Source organism: Orcinus orca, chromosome 17 (assembly GCF_937001465.1).
Source record: "Orcinus orca chromosome 17, mOrcOrc1.1, whole genome shotgun sequence".
Classification (NCBI taxonomy): domain Eukaryota; kingdom Metazoa; phylum Chordata; class Mammalia; order Artiodactyla; family Delphinidae; genus Orcinus; species Orcinus orca.
The window spans coordinates 23,769,049-23,786,870 of record NC_064575.1 but is presented as its reverse complement, the minus strand read 5'-3'; the positions used below and the strand labels follow the sequence as shown (position 1 = coordinate 23,786,870).

Here is a 17,822-nt window from a genome sequence, read left to right as displayed (position 1 = left end):
TGAATTACAGCGATTTACACTAGTCCAGCTACGGTGGAAGCAGGCTAATTTTTCCTGCTTAGCCTTTTGATTTCTTCTTGGGGGTGATTACTTATGGGTGATGTACTTGAAAGGACATACAATATAAAGCTTTCTGTTTTTAAGGAGTCTAAAGAGGAGAAATCTCCTGTCGGCTTTGTACTGTGGGTTTGTTTCTCAGTATTAAAGCCTTACTTCTAACATCTGAGTAATTGCACTTACCTTCTGCTTGTTTTCAGTCTTGTTGAATGTTTCTGAAAAGTGTTTCAGAAACAGTATTTTCTCTTCACTCTGTCCTGCAGCTGCTACCTAATCTACACTCAAAGCTTGTGTTGCATCACACATGCCCTTGGGCCACAATCTCTGCTTGCTTTGGCATGGTTTATCTATTCCAAAGGTATCTGTACATTGGGGTTGTTATAGAGACTTCAAGTCAGCTAAACTGTCCAAGAAAACCTCAGAGAAGGCAGTTTAGTATCTTCTGAAACTCAAGGTGATTAACAGACCTGGATACTAAAAATTGTGCTTAAAATTTGTGCTGCAAGCAAAGGAACCCATAGCAAGTGTGATTTACTGACACTGGCTTGAGAGGGCAATTTTGAAAGCAGCAAAACAGCTGAGTAGAGGGAAGTGGGAGAATTTCTTTGTAAACACGGTTATGAGAGAACACCCAGGGTGTTGATTAACATATTAAGGTCTGTTTCTTTGGGAGATTGGATTTTAACTGCTCAGTATTAAAAAGTGTATAAAAACTAGCCTAAGAATTACATAATTCAAGGTCATTGCTTATATCAACTTCAGACCTAAGACATGAGTCATTGTTTTCTTTCTGCCTTTCTGTATTTTCATATTTCCTTTAGTATGTAGTATCTTATGATTTAAAATCATACATGATTAGAAAATGAAACAGCATTATTGATTATTAAATAAATGTAATTATTCTTATTATTTGTGTAGCAAATATTACACAGTCTAGAAGTGAAATGGTTAAAGTAAACCAGAGTATAGGTTAGTAAACACAGAGTCCCTTATATTTAATTAATTTGAAAACTGGTGACCATGTGTTTTTCATGTGGTTAGAATCAGGAATGAGTACTTTTATGGGTGAAATCAAATAAACTGTTCTTAAGTTTTATGTTATTTATTAATTAACCAAGTTAATTACAAGTCTTTGAAAGGTGACAGATTTGTGAGGGAGCTTTATAACAAAAGTCAAATTCTTTAAATTAAGCCTCTATAAAATCTTCAAAGTAATGCTATATGATAGACATCACTCACTGGAATGGGTACAGAAGGTCAAGTTTTAGGAAATTCTGGCATGAACTAACTTTTATCTTGGAAAGTAGCTTCACTATAAAGGAGGTGCCGTTTCCTCCTTTATAAATGGAAATCAGACCGTATAACCCCTAATGTCTCTCTCACTTTAACATTCTGTGGTACAGCAATCAGCTGGGTGTGGTGTAATTTAGTAATAGAACAATTATTTTTAGACAAATATGAGGAGCCCAGATATTTCAAAACATCAATAACATAGATCAGGAAAGGACAGTCTGAAATAGTGAAAAATCTTCATCCATGTATTACCTAAGTCTTTTTCAGTGGAGGTGACTGAATCTCAGTGGATCCTTGCTAGGATCTTAGAGTGAGTTTACAGTTAGGTTTCTGTGACCTGGAGAAAGGGCAAGGGTGCAGCTGGACTTCGGGAACTCCATCAGCAAGGACTGGAAGGAACCAGGCTCTCCCTGCCTGTCTCTGCTTCTGAGTATCAGGCTGTTCTCTCCTCCTATAGAATGTTTTCCTGCAAATTGCAGGGAGCATGGCCATTGAGCATTCAAGCTGGTCTCTCACAGCTTTAGAACTCAAGAAGGACTCTCCGTTACTCTCTCTTGCCTCACATGAAAACAAGATCTTGGAGAAAGATTCTTGTTAGCCCATCCTTGGTTGATGAGGTGCCCAACCTTGGATCAGTCACTGTGATCGGTGAAATGAGTTAGATAAGATAAAGACCCACTAGAACAACGTGACTGGAGTTAGCGGAAGTAGCATTTTCTAGGAGGAAAGGTTACGTTTACCAAGAGAAGGGGAGTAGTTAGACAATAAAATGATAAAGTCCACTAACCTTTTTGAAAAATTGTCAAATGAAATGAATATTTAATATTTCTTGTATATGCAGTAACTATACTAATGAACTGTTGCTTGGTAAATGTGGCCCTTGATTCACTAATACCATGCTAGAATTTACCAGTGGGTGCTCAATAAGTGGTAGTGGGTGCTCAGTAAGTGGTAGTGGGTGCTCAATAAGTAAGTGGTAGCTGTTATTTTTCAGATGTAACCAAGACATTAAAATCACAATTGGAATATTTTGGTATCAACTATTTGAGAACATCGTAAAGTTCCACGACACAAAGAAATTTACCTTTTCACCAAGTGTATTAGTTATTTATTACGGCAGAACAAATTACCACAGACTTGGCAGTGTAAAATAACACACATTTTTTATCTCATAGTTTCTGTGGGTCAGAAATCTGGGCACAGCTTAGCTGGGCCACCTGCTTGGGGACTCTCTCGTGAGGTTGCATTTAAGGTGTTGGCCAAGGCTAAGGTCTCATCTGGAAGCTCAATTAGGGAGGGATCCTCTCTCAAGCTCATCTAGGTGGTTATCGTCAGAATTCACTTCCTTTAAGGTTGCTGGATTGTGGACCTCAGTTCCTAGCTGGCTGTTGTCCAGAGGCAGCTCTCAGTTTCTTGCCATGTGCGCCTCCCCAGTATGGCAGCTTGCTTCACTGAAGGCAGTAAAACGGAGAGTCTGCTGAAGAGATGGAATTCACAATCTTAAATAGGCTAATCACTAAGGTGACAGTCCATCACTCTTGCCATATTCTGTTGGTTACAAGTAAATCACAGGTTCTACCCACACTCATGGGGAGGGTATTACACAGGGTGTGAATAGTAGGAGGGGAAGACCATTGGCATCTGTCTGTCCCACCAAAATGTTGATTTAAATAGTACTCACCCAGGGCTTCCCTGGTGGCGCAGTGGTTGAGAATCTGCCTGCTAATGCAGGGGACACGGGTTTGAGCCCTGGTCTGGGAGGATCCCACATGCCACGGAGCAACTAGGCCCGAGAGCCACAACTGCTGAGCCTGCGCGTCTGGAGCCTGTGCTCTGCAACAAGAAAGGCCGCGACAGTGAGAGGCCCGCGCACCACGATGAAGAGTGGCCCCCGCTTGCCACAACTAGAGAAAGCCCTCACGCAGAAACGAAGACCCAACACAGCAAAAATAAATAAAATAAATTAATAAACTCCTACCCTCAACATCTTAAAAAAAAATAGTACTCACCCAGTGTAAGGCTAGGAGTGAGATATTTAGCTAGTAAAAAAACAGTGCTTAGTGGAAAAAAAATAGCCCTGTAAAGGAAGTCCAGGCTTAGATCTGCTATTACTCTAGAGTCCATCAAAAAGGTACTAAGCTAAACATTCTAGTTAACGGCTCAGATACCCACAGTCCCTAGTTAGTCCTATGAAAAGCTGTCTTACTCATCTCTGTACCCCCAGCATTCCCAGCTTGGTGGCTAACTCATAGTGGATGCTAAGTGCTGAAAGAATAAATGTTTATTAAGCCTGTATTTCCATGTGGTGGGAAGCAGTATAGTGTACCAGTTCAGAGCACGAACTTTGGAGCCAGAAAAAGCTGGGATCACATCCTTGCTCTGCCATTTACTTGCTGTGTGACCTTGGGCCAGATACTCAAATTCTCCAAGCCTCAGTTTCTTCATCTGTGAAATGGGGCTAATCATACCATATTTTTTTCATCTGAGGCACCATGGATTTTAGAATATAGCATCATTTTATGTGTAATTCATAAAGAAAAATTGCTACCAATTAAGCTATGATATAACTGTCTTTAAATTGAAGTATAGTTGATTTTTAATGCTGTGTTCATTTCTGCTGTACAGCAAAGTGATTCAGTTATACATATATATACATTCTTTTTCATATTCTTTTCCATTATGGTTTATCACAGGATATTGAATATAGTTCCCTGTGCTATACAGTAGGACCTTGTTGTTTGTCCATTCTATATATAATAGTTTGTATCTGCTAACCCCAAACTCCCAATCCATTCCTCCCCTACCCTCCTCCCCCTTGGCAACCGCAAGTCTTTTCTCTATGTCCATGCGTCTTAAACTGTGATATAACTTGATTGATTATAAGATGTACCCTGTTTGCAAACACATTAGAATATGGAAAAACATGTGTGCTTTAGAATTGATGTATTGTGCTGGTGCTGACCTGATGTGGTTTTTATAAAGTTTAAATGAGATGGCATGCATCAAACACCTAGCAAATGGTACCTTTCATATAGTAAGAGCCTAATAAGTATTAGCTATTATCCTTAGCAATTATGGTCATCTTGCAAATCCTAAAACAAATCATTGTGTGTTGTTTTCTTTTTTAATATCTGAAATCAAGTTGCAGAACATATCTACAGAGCCAGTGTTGATTTTTGCAAATAAGGAGTGAGGTATCAGCAAAATGTCTGTATCAGACCTGTGATTCTGACCAAAAAGCTTAAGTGTGACACTTGACAAAGGGCTTTTGGTGGGAAGTGTGCTTCCCACATTTCATGTCTTGAACAAAGGTAGAATAAAGGCCCAAATTATGCTTAGTAACTCAACAAGTTGAAAGCCAGCTTTTAATGCAGCTCTGCTCTGCTTGCCTGCTCCTGTGATAGCTGATAATTTGATGACTAGCTGAGCAGTTGCTCCACAGTAAACCACAGGAAGGCCTTTATGCCCAAAGCCAGCAATGCTTCAAATGACAATGAAGAGCTGTTTGAAGCAACATGATATTGATACCAGTTGCTCTGAAGGTAGAGCTATAAGACAGCACCAGAGAAGGACAAAGCCTGGACAGAGAGAGTGTATGTTAAATTGACTGCAGTTATAAGAAACAAAGCCCAATGCACTTCAAGTGTATGGAAGGACAGCTGACCATTCTTTGTCTCCATGGACACCTTGAAAGACTTCATAATACTTGTCCCATCATACCCCTAAGCACACGATTCTTGCTATTTAATTGCCTGTGTGTCTAGCTGGACTCTAAGCTCAGAGGGGGGTGTGATTGTGTCTCTCCTGCTCCCATTCTATCTGCAGTAACTAGCACTCAGAAGGTTCTAAAATCTTCACTGGATAATTGATTGAATACTGTTTAACCTTAAGCAGAGGAGTGAATAATGTATAATGATGCCAAACTCTATCAAAACTTCAATTTAAAATAAATCCATTTGAATTTGAACAGAAAGGATTCGTCAATATGTATTTGTCAAAATTCTGCGTTATGGTCTACCATTAAGGCATGTTCTTTCGATTAAAGCAAGTTCCTGGGAAATAGGTATTGTGACGATGGGAAGAGCAATAGAGAATTGTTGCAAACCACCTGTCCCTCAGCTTTACTCCAGGTGATGGGGCAGATTGTGAACACCTCTGTTCTCCTTGTTCTTCAGTGATGTTCATAGCCATGTGATGGTGGGCAGGTCACTTAAACTTGTAGTCTGAATCGCCTAGTCTCTAAAATGGAAATGATAATAATACCTCCTCATGGGGTTGATGTGAGGATAAAAGGAAACCGTATCTTTAAAACACCTAATATTATTCCTGGTGCATAGTAAGCAGTGAGTGAATGGTAAATAACATATCATCATCACAGTGGAAACACATGCATTCATATATCTGGGTACAAAGAGACTTCGGATGTTCTTAGGGGGAGAGAGATTGTATGGTGCCCTTGAATATTCTCTCCTGGTATCCAAAAGACTTGGGTTTCTGATGTTCTTTGAGGGACTCCAATGATACTCTTGCTAACACACCCCATATATCTATAGTGTCCCTTAGCCCAGTTGACTTTCCACCCCGACCCTGAATCTATACTGACCTTGTGCTCAGAGTGGGACCCCTGACTCCCTGACTGTTAAACAGTCACATACTATAGTTTTATAGGAATTAGAACTACTGCTTCTGGTTACTCCAGGGATGGAATACTAACAGGATGAGATGACCAATGAACCATGGATTGGGAATGTGTTCTGCTGCTGGACTAGGGGAAAAGTGACAACCCCAGTACCTAAGGACACTCATTTCATGTAACATGAACATGCTAGTTAACGGCACTGTTGTTGGTGTATTTCCTTCTTTCCTGGAATATTTAATGTCCCAGGACTGAAAATAACCAGAGCCCAGAAATGTGAAGCCATGGTTCTCAAGCCGGGAGACCACAGGGGGAGACTGGGAAGAAGTACAGATGCCTGAATTCTAACTGGAACCAAGTAAATCTGAATCTTTAGAGCTGGGCCCAGATGAGCACTCAGTGTTGAGAACATTGGATTTAGAGATTCTAGGAATCACTTTGTTTCTCAGCATTCATGTCTGTTTTCCTTAGCTGGACCCTTTCTGTTTTGTTTTTTCTTAAGTGTTTTATTTGCTTTGAGTTTTTTTTTTTTCTTTTTTTTTTTTTTGCGGTACGCGGGCCTCTCACTGTTGTGGCCTCTCCCATTGCGGAGCGCAGGCTCAGCGGCCATGGCTCACGGGCCCAGCCGCTCTGCGGCATGTGGGATCTTCCCGGACCAGGACACGAACCCGCGTCCCCTGCATCGGCAGGCAGACTCTCAACCACTGCGCCACCAGGGAAGCCCTGCTTTGAGTTTCGATAGAGCTGCTAGGAGATATCATAGAAGTTGACTAGCTATGAATATTAAGCTGTGGTGGCTTGGGGGCCCTTGTAAGGATGGACTTGGGTGCCTTCTTGGTACCAGGACCTGTGACACAATTATCTTCTGCTACTTATTATTAATCGTTTCCTCATTTACTATATTGATCAGTTAGGCTTGGTTTGCTGTGGTAACAAGCAACCCCCAAATCTCGTTGGATTCCAACAAAGGTTTATTTCTGGCTTACATGCTTCATGTCCGTCTAGGACTCAGGTAAATGTAGCGAGGAAGAGAGCACAGAGGCCTGAGCACCGGTATTAGAAAGGTGACATGTGTCGCTGCCACTCACATTCCTCTGACCCAAGCAAATCATGTGCCGTGCCCAGCTTCAGGGGGGCAGGGCTTGAATTCCACCCTGGGCCTGGAGGAAGGAGGCCTTGTGAACAGTCCCAAAGACCCAGACACTGAGAGTGTCTTTTTGTTTGACAGCTAGTCAGTTTCCTTTGCATTTGTCCACTTATGAAATCCCAAACTAGAAGAGGTTTTATATAAAGCTATAACTTTCAGATGTGTTCACACTTCACATCCAGTGAGCCTATCTTGCATCCATATCATTTAGTATTTTTAAGAAATTGGGGGGAGAGTTTTTTTTAATTTAATACTTATTTTAGTTTTTTGTCATAATATTAATTTTAGGGTGGGAGAATGGCCGCAGAGCTGCAGATCTTCTTTCCTTTAGTATATTTGTTGAAGTCATTAGAGGTGATGGCGCACGCCAACGTGGAGGAAATACTCCCTCAAACCACTGAACGGCTGTGCTGCTTGACGCTGTGTTTATGGACGAGCTTGGCTGTCCTGCTACTACATTTCTAGGCAGCGAGTGCCATGGCAGGATATTGAGCAAAAGGAATTGTTGAAATTAACTCAGTAAATACGATTGTAAGAAAAAATACACTGGAAGAAAAAAGTCGGGAAGGGCCTTTAGGTTGGAGAGAGCTGTTTGCTTTGCTCATTTCTCATACGGCCTGGCATTCCACGGTTTGGAATGGGCGTGGGTAGGACTTGCAGCTACTAGCTCAGGCGGTGTGTATCAAGGCCTCTGCCCATGTCGCTTCTCTTCCTGGTAAAGAACCCGGATGGTCCCAAATGCCAGATGTTCCTGTGGCAAAACAGCAGAATACTAGGGAGTGTTTCTCGCTGGGTCTGCATTTGAGGTCTGGAGAGGCCTGGCAAGTTAGCACTGCATGTTCTTTTCCCATCAGCTCTGCAGCTAGCTTTGGCATGTAACTTTGTGCAGGGGCTAACACATCTTTGGGGAAGTCGACAATGCCAGCCTGGATGATATTACTTAAAAAATTTCAAAACATTCTGTCCTTTTTATAGAAATTTGCTTCACTGCTTCCTTTAGAGTGTAGGACACATTTTACCGATTAGAATTACGAGAAAAAAAGCATTCTTCAGTGCCACATCCAGTACTCACTGCTTTTGAAGAAGGAGTGATGTTTGACACAGAAATGCATCAGTGGGGAAGGGCACATTTAACGTTTGTTGTTTGGGTTCAGCGCTGGAACCAAACCAGTTTTTCTTGTCTCCCCCTTTTTTTTTTCCTGTCTGAGTGGCAGAAAGCCCAGAAATATAAGTTTGCATGCCAAGAGATGGCTCTAAATATAGTGCTGGGTGGGCAGGAAGATTGTTTCCTCATGAATGCAACTGGTGTGTGCTGAGTATTCCTCACTACCCTCCAGTGGGAAGGGGCTGCTTTAGTTGCGCTGCTCTCCAGACGCGGGCTCTCCTTCTGACTGCAGAGGACAGAAACGTGAGCCTGAACAGGTTTGCTTTGCACTCGCATCTCCAGCCAAGGGGTGTAGATCAAACAATCACCACCTAGCTGGCTTCTTTACTCTTCAGGATTGAGACAAGTAATTAAACACGTAACAATGGCCAGCTTTTAGAGACTGGGGAGAAGGTATTGTGGATGCCTTGTTTAAACACAGATTGTTTATAAGAGGTAGAAAAAATGTTGCTTTGCCTGTGTTTGCTTGGCAATACAGGAGGGTGTTGCTGGCTACTGTCTACCAGCCACCTGTGAAACTTGACTATTTTTCTCTTGTTCTCCAGGGTGGCTTTTTATCCTTCCTACCTATTTACTCTTGATGCAGTTGAAAGGAAATAGAGCTAGCAGGATTAGTAGACCAGCTTGAAAGTGCCAACTTTAAAAGATTGTTTTCCAGTTTTCCCCTAAAGCAGAGCAGGTCAGTACAATAAAGAGCTTAGCTCAAAAACACCTCCCGAGCTCTTGCCCTCAGCAATTAAATAAAATATAATTTAGAACCTCAGTTTATAAATCAGATTGCCCGGAGGGAATGGAGAAAACTGGTTTGATAACTGTTTGGGTCCAGTTTCTTATTAAAGGTTTACTTTATCTCACATTGCTTTTTTCATTTTTCTCTTGGCAGTGGACATAAAATGACAGCTTTGCAGATTAACGTGGACTTGGTTTTTAAAATCAACGTTCATAAAATGACAGCTTGCAGATTAACGTTGATTTCGGTTTTGGTAAAAGCTTATTATGCCTAAGGAAATACTGCGAAGTAGCAGGTACATGTTATATAATGCAATCATCTATGTTGAATGTATTAGCATTGAGCAGTTAATCTCAGCATGCTGTTGGTCCTAAACCAGTGTTTCTTAACCAGAAACATGAACTCAATAACAAAGAAGCAGTGGGAGGTTCCCATCTCAGGAGAACCCTGGCTGACAATGAGCTGTACCACTTGAAGGAGAGCGAAACTGTGATCTGATGCTGACCAACTCGGTAAATAGTCGTTTGTGATACCACAAGGCCACACTTTAGCATCAGGCAATTTCACAAATCCTCACACATACTTTTAGATTCCATCAATTGCAGGAAATGCAAGGGAGAGATAACTGCTAGTAATTCATTAATACTTTTACATTAACTTTTATCTTACTCATTATAATATCTTCCACCTATATTTGGGAAATAGTACAAATACGTGGGACACAATGTGCAGCCCCTGAAACAGTGCTCACCTCATAATTAGCAGTCAGTAAATCGTTCTGACTGAAAATTAAACATTATACAGTCAAGGGACAATAGTTAGTGTCCAGGCAGACTCTAAACACATCAGGGCCCACAGGTTGGAAACCAGGATGCAGTCTATTTCTGTGCCACTTTCTGGGGCTCTTGTCTTGCCACTGTAAACAAAGATCCAGAAAGAAGCAGTGGGCAGGCTGACGGAATCATCCTTTGGTCAGGGCAGAATGCCCCAGCGCTGAGAAGCATCGTGCTGCCCACTTCACTTGGCAGTGTGATCATTATTGTGCTTGCCAGCTGAAAGTTTAAAAAACGTCCTCAGCCTTGCCACTTCTCAAATGTGTCCAGATATTAAGATTTTAGTGGCTGAAAAGGCGCACAGGTTTCACAATAGCATTCTTTTGTCCAAATAAAGTTAGTAATCAATGTTGCAAAAAATAGTTTTCCACACGGAATTTATTAGAGCTATTATTTTGTAAACACTTTATTTTTCCTAAATTAATGTTTATACAAAGATTTATCTTTGAACAAGATGTCCTGAGAGATTTCACTAAACTCCTTAGAGCTGAGCTCTCCAGTACAGTTGCCATGGGCCTCAGTGGCTGTTGAGTTTTGAGACGTAGCTGGTCAGAACTGAGATGTGCTCACACAGTGGGTTCTGAAAACTTTGTAAGGGAAAAAGGATGAAAAATATCTCGGTAATTTTTATCTTAATTACATGTTGAAATGACAATATTTTACATATGTTATGCTAAATAAAATACATTATTAAAGTTAATTCCTCCTTTACCTTTTTTTTATAATGTGACTGCTAGAAAATTCAAAATGACGTACGCAGCTTGTGTTGTTTTTCTATTGGACAGATGTTTACTGAATGCTGCCTGAGAATATGAGGAGACCCCCCACCCCAAGTCAGTGAGAGTGAGGAATAATAGCTGGCCCCCAATTCGACACCACTCAGCACTCGTTGCCTCTTCTAGGAGTAGACTGGGTGGATCTAAGTGACCCCAAGGGATCATTTCCTGTGCCAACCCTGATGAGTGTCACAGCTGCCTGAGGGGTGTGTTGGGGAGGAATACGGGGCCATACCTTGGTTGAGCGGGAAAGAGCGCTCTGAACTCCTAGCCTCAACTCACTTGCCCACCCAGGAGGAGTTCTTGATCCGCCTAAAGGATTTTTTTTTTTTGCGGTACGCGGGCCTCTCACTGTTGTGGCCTCTCCCGTTGCAGTGCACAGGCTCCGGACGCACAGGCTCAGCGGCCATGGCTCACGGGCCCAGCCGCTCCGCGGCATGTGGGATCTTCCCGGACCGGGGCACGAACCCGTGTCCCCTGCATCGGCAGGCGGACTCTCAACCACTGCGCCACCAGGGAAGCCCGCATGTACATTTTTTAGAGTATTCTGTGTACTAATATTATAAGTTTAAGGTATCTCCCTCATTTAAATAAACTTTGGCTGCCATGGGTGGTCGACATATTAAGATACTGGACATTATCAACACATAGTGTTATGTGTCCTGGAAGATTTTACGCCCATCTGTAGTTAGACTGCTCTTTAGAACAGTTTTCTGGTGCTGGAACTTAGCTGCATAATTGCCACAGCCCTATCAACCGTAACTAAGGAATTTCCCTCTGTGCTCAGGGGATTCTTTGAATTGAAATTTCTCTTTTTATCTTGATTGTCTTTGAAATTTAATACAGTAGATAATAACATTGAAGAAGTAAGGGATGCCATCAGAAATATAATGTTAACACTGCTTTAAAATTCCACAGGGGCTCAAAAGAAGTAAAATTATTTAGTTCCTTAATTATTAATTTGGGAACTTTAAATTTTTTATATTAAGTACGTTGAGATGGTGATACCTATACTTAAATTATATTATGGAAAAATCAGAAACAGAATACTACATGCTGTGATTGATAGGAATGGAAGAGATGGGTCTCCTTTAAAAAAAAAAAAACCCACAATTTTTATTCTAAACTTAGTTACACCTTTTAAAAGTTAACCATTCCAAATGTAAATGTTTTTCTTAAATGATTGACCATAGATTTCGTCAAAAGAGAGTTTGTCAATGCATACAGGGGCTGTTTCTCTTTGTCTGTTTGTTTTGTATTGTTTTGATTACTTTTTATAGCAATTTACTACCACAAGGGAATAAGTTAAAAGTTTAGGAGCTGCTGAGTTTTGAGGGTCCGTCAAAAATGGAGATGCATCTGTTTATCCTCTAGTTCAGATAAACCATGTAATTAGCTATGTGAATATTTAATATTGGTTAGTTCATGTATGTCTACGCATTACCTCTAGCCTCCCCAACAGTAAAAGGGACAGTCCCTTAGTTAAGCACATTATTTTAAGCAAAGATGACCCTTTCCCTGGCTCTGTGCATAAATAAGTGTATTTGTGTCAGTTGAGTGCATTTGTGGATTTTGATAAAAATGTCATGCATTAAATTGCAGCCAGATTAGATCAAGACAAATATAGCAGGGATGACAAGAACATTTCTTGAATGGATATTTGAAATTTTCCGTGATTTGAAAGTCCCTAAGCTCTTTGCTCTCATAAGTGATTACGCACTGCAACAGGGGAGACTATATTTAATGATTTGATAAGCAGTTTGTGCATATTTGGCTTCATGCTCCCTTGTAATTGAGTTACTTTCAAGCAGTATCTTAGGGAGATGCGTTAACTCTTACATGGCCGAGGGTATAATTCATTGAAGTATTTCTCTCAATGCTATTTCAGTGTTCTAGAATGGCTCAGTCCAAAAATATATATTGCAAGACACATATGTAATTTTAAGTTTTCTGGTAGCCACATTTTAAAAAGTGAAAAGAAACAAGTGAAATTAACTTTAATAAATTCTATTTTATCTAACCCAACATGTCCAAAACATTATCATTTCAACATGTAATCAATATTTTTAAATTATTAATGGGATGTTTTAGATTTTTTTTTTTTTCAAAATGAGTCTTCAAAATCCGGCATTTATTTTATACTTACAACACACCTCAGTTTAGGCTAGCCTCATTTCAAGTCTAGAAAGATCTCCCTATCCTGCTGCCTGGAAGCCACTCACTTGGTTTTGTCCTGAACATTCCTAACTTTTTTCCTTAATTTTCCACATTTCACTATCCTGAAGTCTTAAGATCATTAGAAAGGGACGTTTTGATAATTATACAAGCCATCACATACTGAACCATCCACTGTGCTAATAAGCATGTGTTGCATTAATTAGTTATCTCATTTACTCTCATGTGACCCTATGCAGTTAGGCACCGATATCTCTGTGTTACACACGAGGAAACTGAGATTCAGAGAGATTGATTCACCTGGCTAAGGTCACCTGGGTAGTAGGTGACAGGGTCAAGGTTGGAACCTCAGTATGCTGGGCCCTCCCCAGCTCACTGTGCTGACAACGATGGGCTGGAGAGGAGACTCCGGGCTGATTGAGGTACCAGGAGCCCTCAGATATCCGCTAGAACGGAGAGGGTGCAGAATGGCACAGCACAGCTGAGCGAACTGCTAGGTCAGCTCTGAAACCTACCAGCTTTTCTGAACATCCCTGGGCTCATGCTTCTCTCTTTCCAGACCACGTTTTAGTTTGTATTTACTTAGTGGGACATGGAAGGACATTTACCCACTAACATCATAGAAACACATCCTTAAGCATATTTATAAATTCTCCTCAGTCCTTACACCCCACATTGTTTGGTGGAGAGGCTTTTTCTCTTTCTCTGGAGTCTGTAAGGATGTAGACCTGAGAGTCTCAACTATAGACGTAGGCGAGGAAGTAACCTCCCCCTCCTTTTCTCCTGCTCCAGGAGAGAGAGAGAAACCAGACGTGGCTTCTGAACATACTTTCCTGCTAAAAGGCTGAAGAGAAGGAAAACATTTTGCAGTGTAACTGATCTGATGAACTTCCCTAAGTTTGTTAGCACGTTAACCGTATCTGCAGCTGGCCCCTTCCTTTGGACTACTTCCGTTTGTCCATCTACACAGCAAACAGGACAAGGTCAGGAAGGATGGGGAGAGAAGATTGGAGCTTTGCTGCCTTCCTCTCCAGAGGAAAGGTTCGCTTCTGCATCCCAGGGAGACAGGGTGTTCCAATTAAACCGAAGTATGGGACACCCACCCACCTGAGCCATCTGGATACCTGCCATGTAAGAAAGGTTGACAGAAAGACTAATGGTTTCCTGGAATCTAGACTCCCAAATACCCAAGATTTGGAGAAAATGACTTATTATGTATGACCCAGAAACATGATTCCTAATCCTTGGTGGGATGAAAACAATGCCCTACTATAGAAACCCCAAAATTATACTCATAGCCTGAGTGGATCTCTGGGCTGAGCATTCGTTAAATAACCCAAATTGGTATCTGCTCTCATCATAATTGCTCATTAAAGTAGCAACAGAAAGAGGGAAAACTTTAACATTTGTGGCTTTTCCTACAGTTCTAGCCTAATCCCCAGGTTCTATTCAGTCCTTCTGGTGTGAACCTGTCGTATCTCGGCTCTTAGCCCTGGGTCTGGGCATGAAGGGATCAACCACTGTGAGTTTTGGTGTCTCCTGGTAGCCACTCAAGACAGTGTGGGAAACAGTGAGGAAAAGGAGTCACTTTCTTTTCAGGCAGGAAGTATTTCCTGAGTACCTGTGTATTAGGTGCTCAGGGGAGACAAAGTATATAAAACTATGTCCCTGCTTTCAAAGTCTGATTGACAAAGTCAGACATACATCAGGGAAACAATATGCCACAAGATATAAGCAAGCAAGCCCCGTATTGCCCTTTCTAACAAGTTATTGGGAATTTTGTAGAATATTAAAAATATGTTTGAATGGTACTAAAAACAAGTTCTTAGTAGTGCAAAGGTTAAGGGGCTCAGTAAAAGAACGTAGACTCTGATCAAACCAACCTCATGTTAAATGCCAGGTCTTACTAGCTTTGCACACCTTTATGTGCACACCTTTAAAATATGTCCACCCAAATGTTCTCTACAAAGAATCCCAAATAATTTAGGTAGATACCCCTCCTCCAGGAGGTAGATGTTAACTCCCCTCATTTTGAGTATGGGCTAGACGTAGTGATTCACTTCCAAAGGAGAGAGCATGGAAAAGGAAAAATACTAAATTTACAGTGGAGAAGCCTGGTAGATACCCCTTTAACCAAATGATCAAGGCTGACATGATGAGAGAGACGTCATGTTGATTTTATCTCCCTTCTGAAGGGGTGTGATGAGAAAAGCACTTTACCTCTGTGGTGATCCCTCCAAAAACGCATAACCACAGTCTAATCATGAGAAAATACATCAGACGAACCTAAATTGAGGGACATTTTACAAAATAAATGACCAGTACCTCTTAAAACCAGTCAAGGTGTTGAAAAACTTGGAAAAATTGAGAAACCATCACAGGTCAGAGGAAACATGGCAACTAAATGCAATGTGGTATCCTGGATAGATCTTGGAAGAGAAAAAAGACATTCATGAAAAAAGTCGGGAAATCCAAATAAAGTCTGGAGTTTAGTTAGTAGTAATGTACTAATGTTGGTTTCTTAACTTTGACAAACATATCAGAGTACTGTGAGATGATAACATTAAGGGTAAGTGAAACTAGGGGTGTACGGGAAATCTCTGTATTGTTTTTTCAACTTTTCCATACATCTATTTGGAAAATTGTTCCAAATAAAAAGTTAATTTTAAAAAACATACGTCCGTTTATTTTATGCAAATATATAGAAAGACCTCATATCATACATGGTGCTCATTGATAATAATGGTCACCTGGAGGGAAGGGCCTGGAAATTAAATGTGATGGTGAAGTAAGACTTAGTTTTATCATAATATTTGCATATTTTACAATGAGACTACAGTTACATATTCACTATTATTTGTATAATAAAACAAAACTTTAACATATTTTGGCATGTTTAGACTCAGCTGGAATGGGTTTCAGGAGGTATCTCTATCCAGCAGCTTAGCTAGTGTGGCAGACAGAATAATGGTCCCCCCAAAATGTCCATGCCCTAATCCTTGAAACATGTGAATATGTTACCTTACATTGAAAATGGGACTTTACAGATGTGCTGATTTAAAGATATTGAGTTGTGAGATTATCCTGAAATATCTGGGTGGGCCCAATGTAGTCATAAAGGTCCTTATAAGAGGGATGCAGGAGGGTCAATCAGAAGCCGATGTGACAGTGGAAGTAGGGAGAGAGACTGGAAGATGCTACACTGGCTGCTGGCTTTGAAGATGGAGGAAAGAGCCACAAGCCAAGGAATGTAGGCTGCCCGTAGAAGCGGGAAAAGGAAAGGAACCGTGTTCTCCCCTAGCATCTCCAGGAGGAATGCAGCCCTGATGATGCGTTTTTGAACTTCTGACTTCCAGAATTATTGTAATTAACAAATTTGTGTTTGTTTTAAACGTATATATACATATATATATATCCACAAATTCTTGGATACCTCCGAGTTTGACTGCCTTCCCCTTGGGTGGACTGTATTTAGTGAGACTTCTAGCGAATAAAATGTGGCATAATTGATGATACATAATTTCCAAGACTACGTCATAAAAGGCAAGTGACTTCCTCCTTGCTGTCTCTGGGATCACTTGCTTTGGAGAAAGCCAGCTGCCATGTTGTGGAGTCACTCAAGCAGCTCTGTGAAGAGGCTCACCTGATAAGGAACTGAGCCCTCCTGCCAGCAGTCATTACATTTTCCTGCCAACCCCGTTGCCACTGAGCCTTTCTATAAAAGGGCTGTCCAGCCCCAATCAGGCCTTCAGATGACTGCAGTCATGGCTGATATCTTGCCTACAACCTCAAGAGAAGCCTTGAACCAGAACACCAAGCTAGGTGACTCCCAAATTTCTGACCACAGAAACTGTGAGACACAAATGCTTGTTGTTTAAGCCATTAAGCTTTAGGGTCATCTGTTATGCAGCAATAGGTAATTGATATAGTATGAAACATGGTTAACATGCTGCCTGGTATACATGTATAAGTACTGAATAAATTATAGTTTTTATTCTTATTGTTAAGAAACTTATTTTTCTTCCCCTGTTATTCTAGTCTTCCCATTTTCTCTCCACTTGGAACAGTGATCCTTAACCATAACTGCACATTAAAATCAAAAAACAAAACAAAACAAACAGAAAAAAAACAAAAACAAAACTAAAAAAAGCCATAGGGCCCAAAGCCTTAGGCCAGATTAATTAAATGAAAAATTCTGGATGGGCTCAAACATCAATATATTTTGAAAATTACTGTAGCAGTTTTCATGGACAGGGAGGGTAAAGGGCCACTGCTATAGAAACAGTAACATTTAACTAAGGACTGCTAAAATTCTATGACCTCTGAACTTAAGAGCATAAAGTTGTATTTCTTGCTAATTCATCAAAATAGGCTTTACACACTGAGGAAAATGTGTTGCAAAAAAAAAAAAAAAAAAAAAAAACAGTTTAAAAACTGTCCACTGAAATAACATGTGATCTTATAGCCAGCCTCCTTTGAAAGGAATGAAGCAATCTTTAACTAGAGGAGTTTATCAACTAGGCAGAGAGACCACAGGATAATTCTGTTGACCTTGCAGCAGCAAAATGGACTATTTGTGGATTGTATTCCAAAGGACAGTTAATGTTTTCCTTGGTTAATGTGCTGAACTGGAATTCCTTCTTTCCTGTTTATATTTTCTTTCTCTCTGTCAAGCATAAGTACCAAAGAAACATTTGCTGAATATGAATTATCTGCTTAAGGCATCTAGGAAAAAATTAATTACGAATTTGTTTAAATATCTTTTAGTTGATAAAAAAAAAAGGTCTGCATATTTCATACTGAAAATACGGAGCCACGAAATAGGGAATCTATAATTAACATAGAAGAGTTTGTCATTTCATCCCCTTGCATAACCCAGGGAAAGAAATAATCCACCAGGAGTCAGGTCTCTACCAAAATGAGTTTTTACCTTTCTATCTTGTCATCTGGGTAGCTCATTGGCAAAGGAGTGAATCATATGGTAATTCCTGGGCTAAGCAGGCTCATTAT

General features: G+C 40.6%; 1 protein-coding gene and 1 long non-coding RNA gene across 6 annotated transcripts in view; both read left to right on the top strand.

Annotated features, from left to right (window-relative positions):
- Positions 1 to 17,822, top strand: part of ZNF704 (zinc finger protein 704) — a 219,986-nt gene that overhangs the window by 104,804 nt on the left and 97,360 nt on the right. The window lies entirely within an intron of this gene.
- On the top strand, positions 3,285 to 16,812 carry LOC117203793 (uncharacterized). The gene is made up of 2 exons (XR_004486687.2): positions 3,285 to 9,540; positions 13,605 to 16,812. It is a non-coding gene; the product is annotated as an uncharacterized LOC117203793 (long non-coding RNA).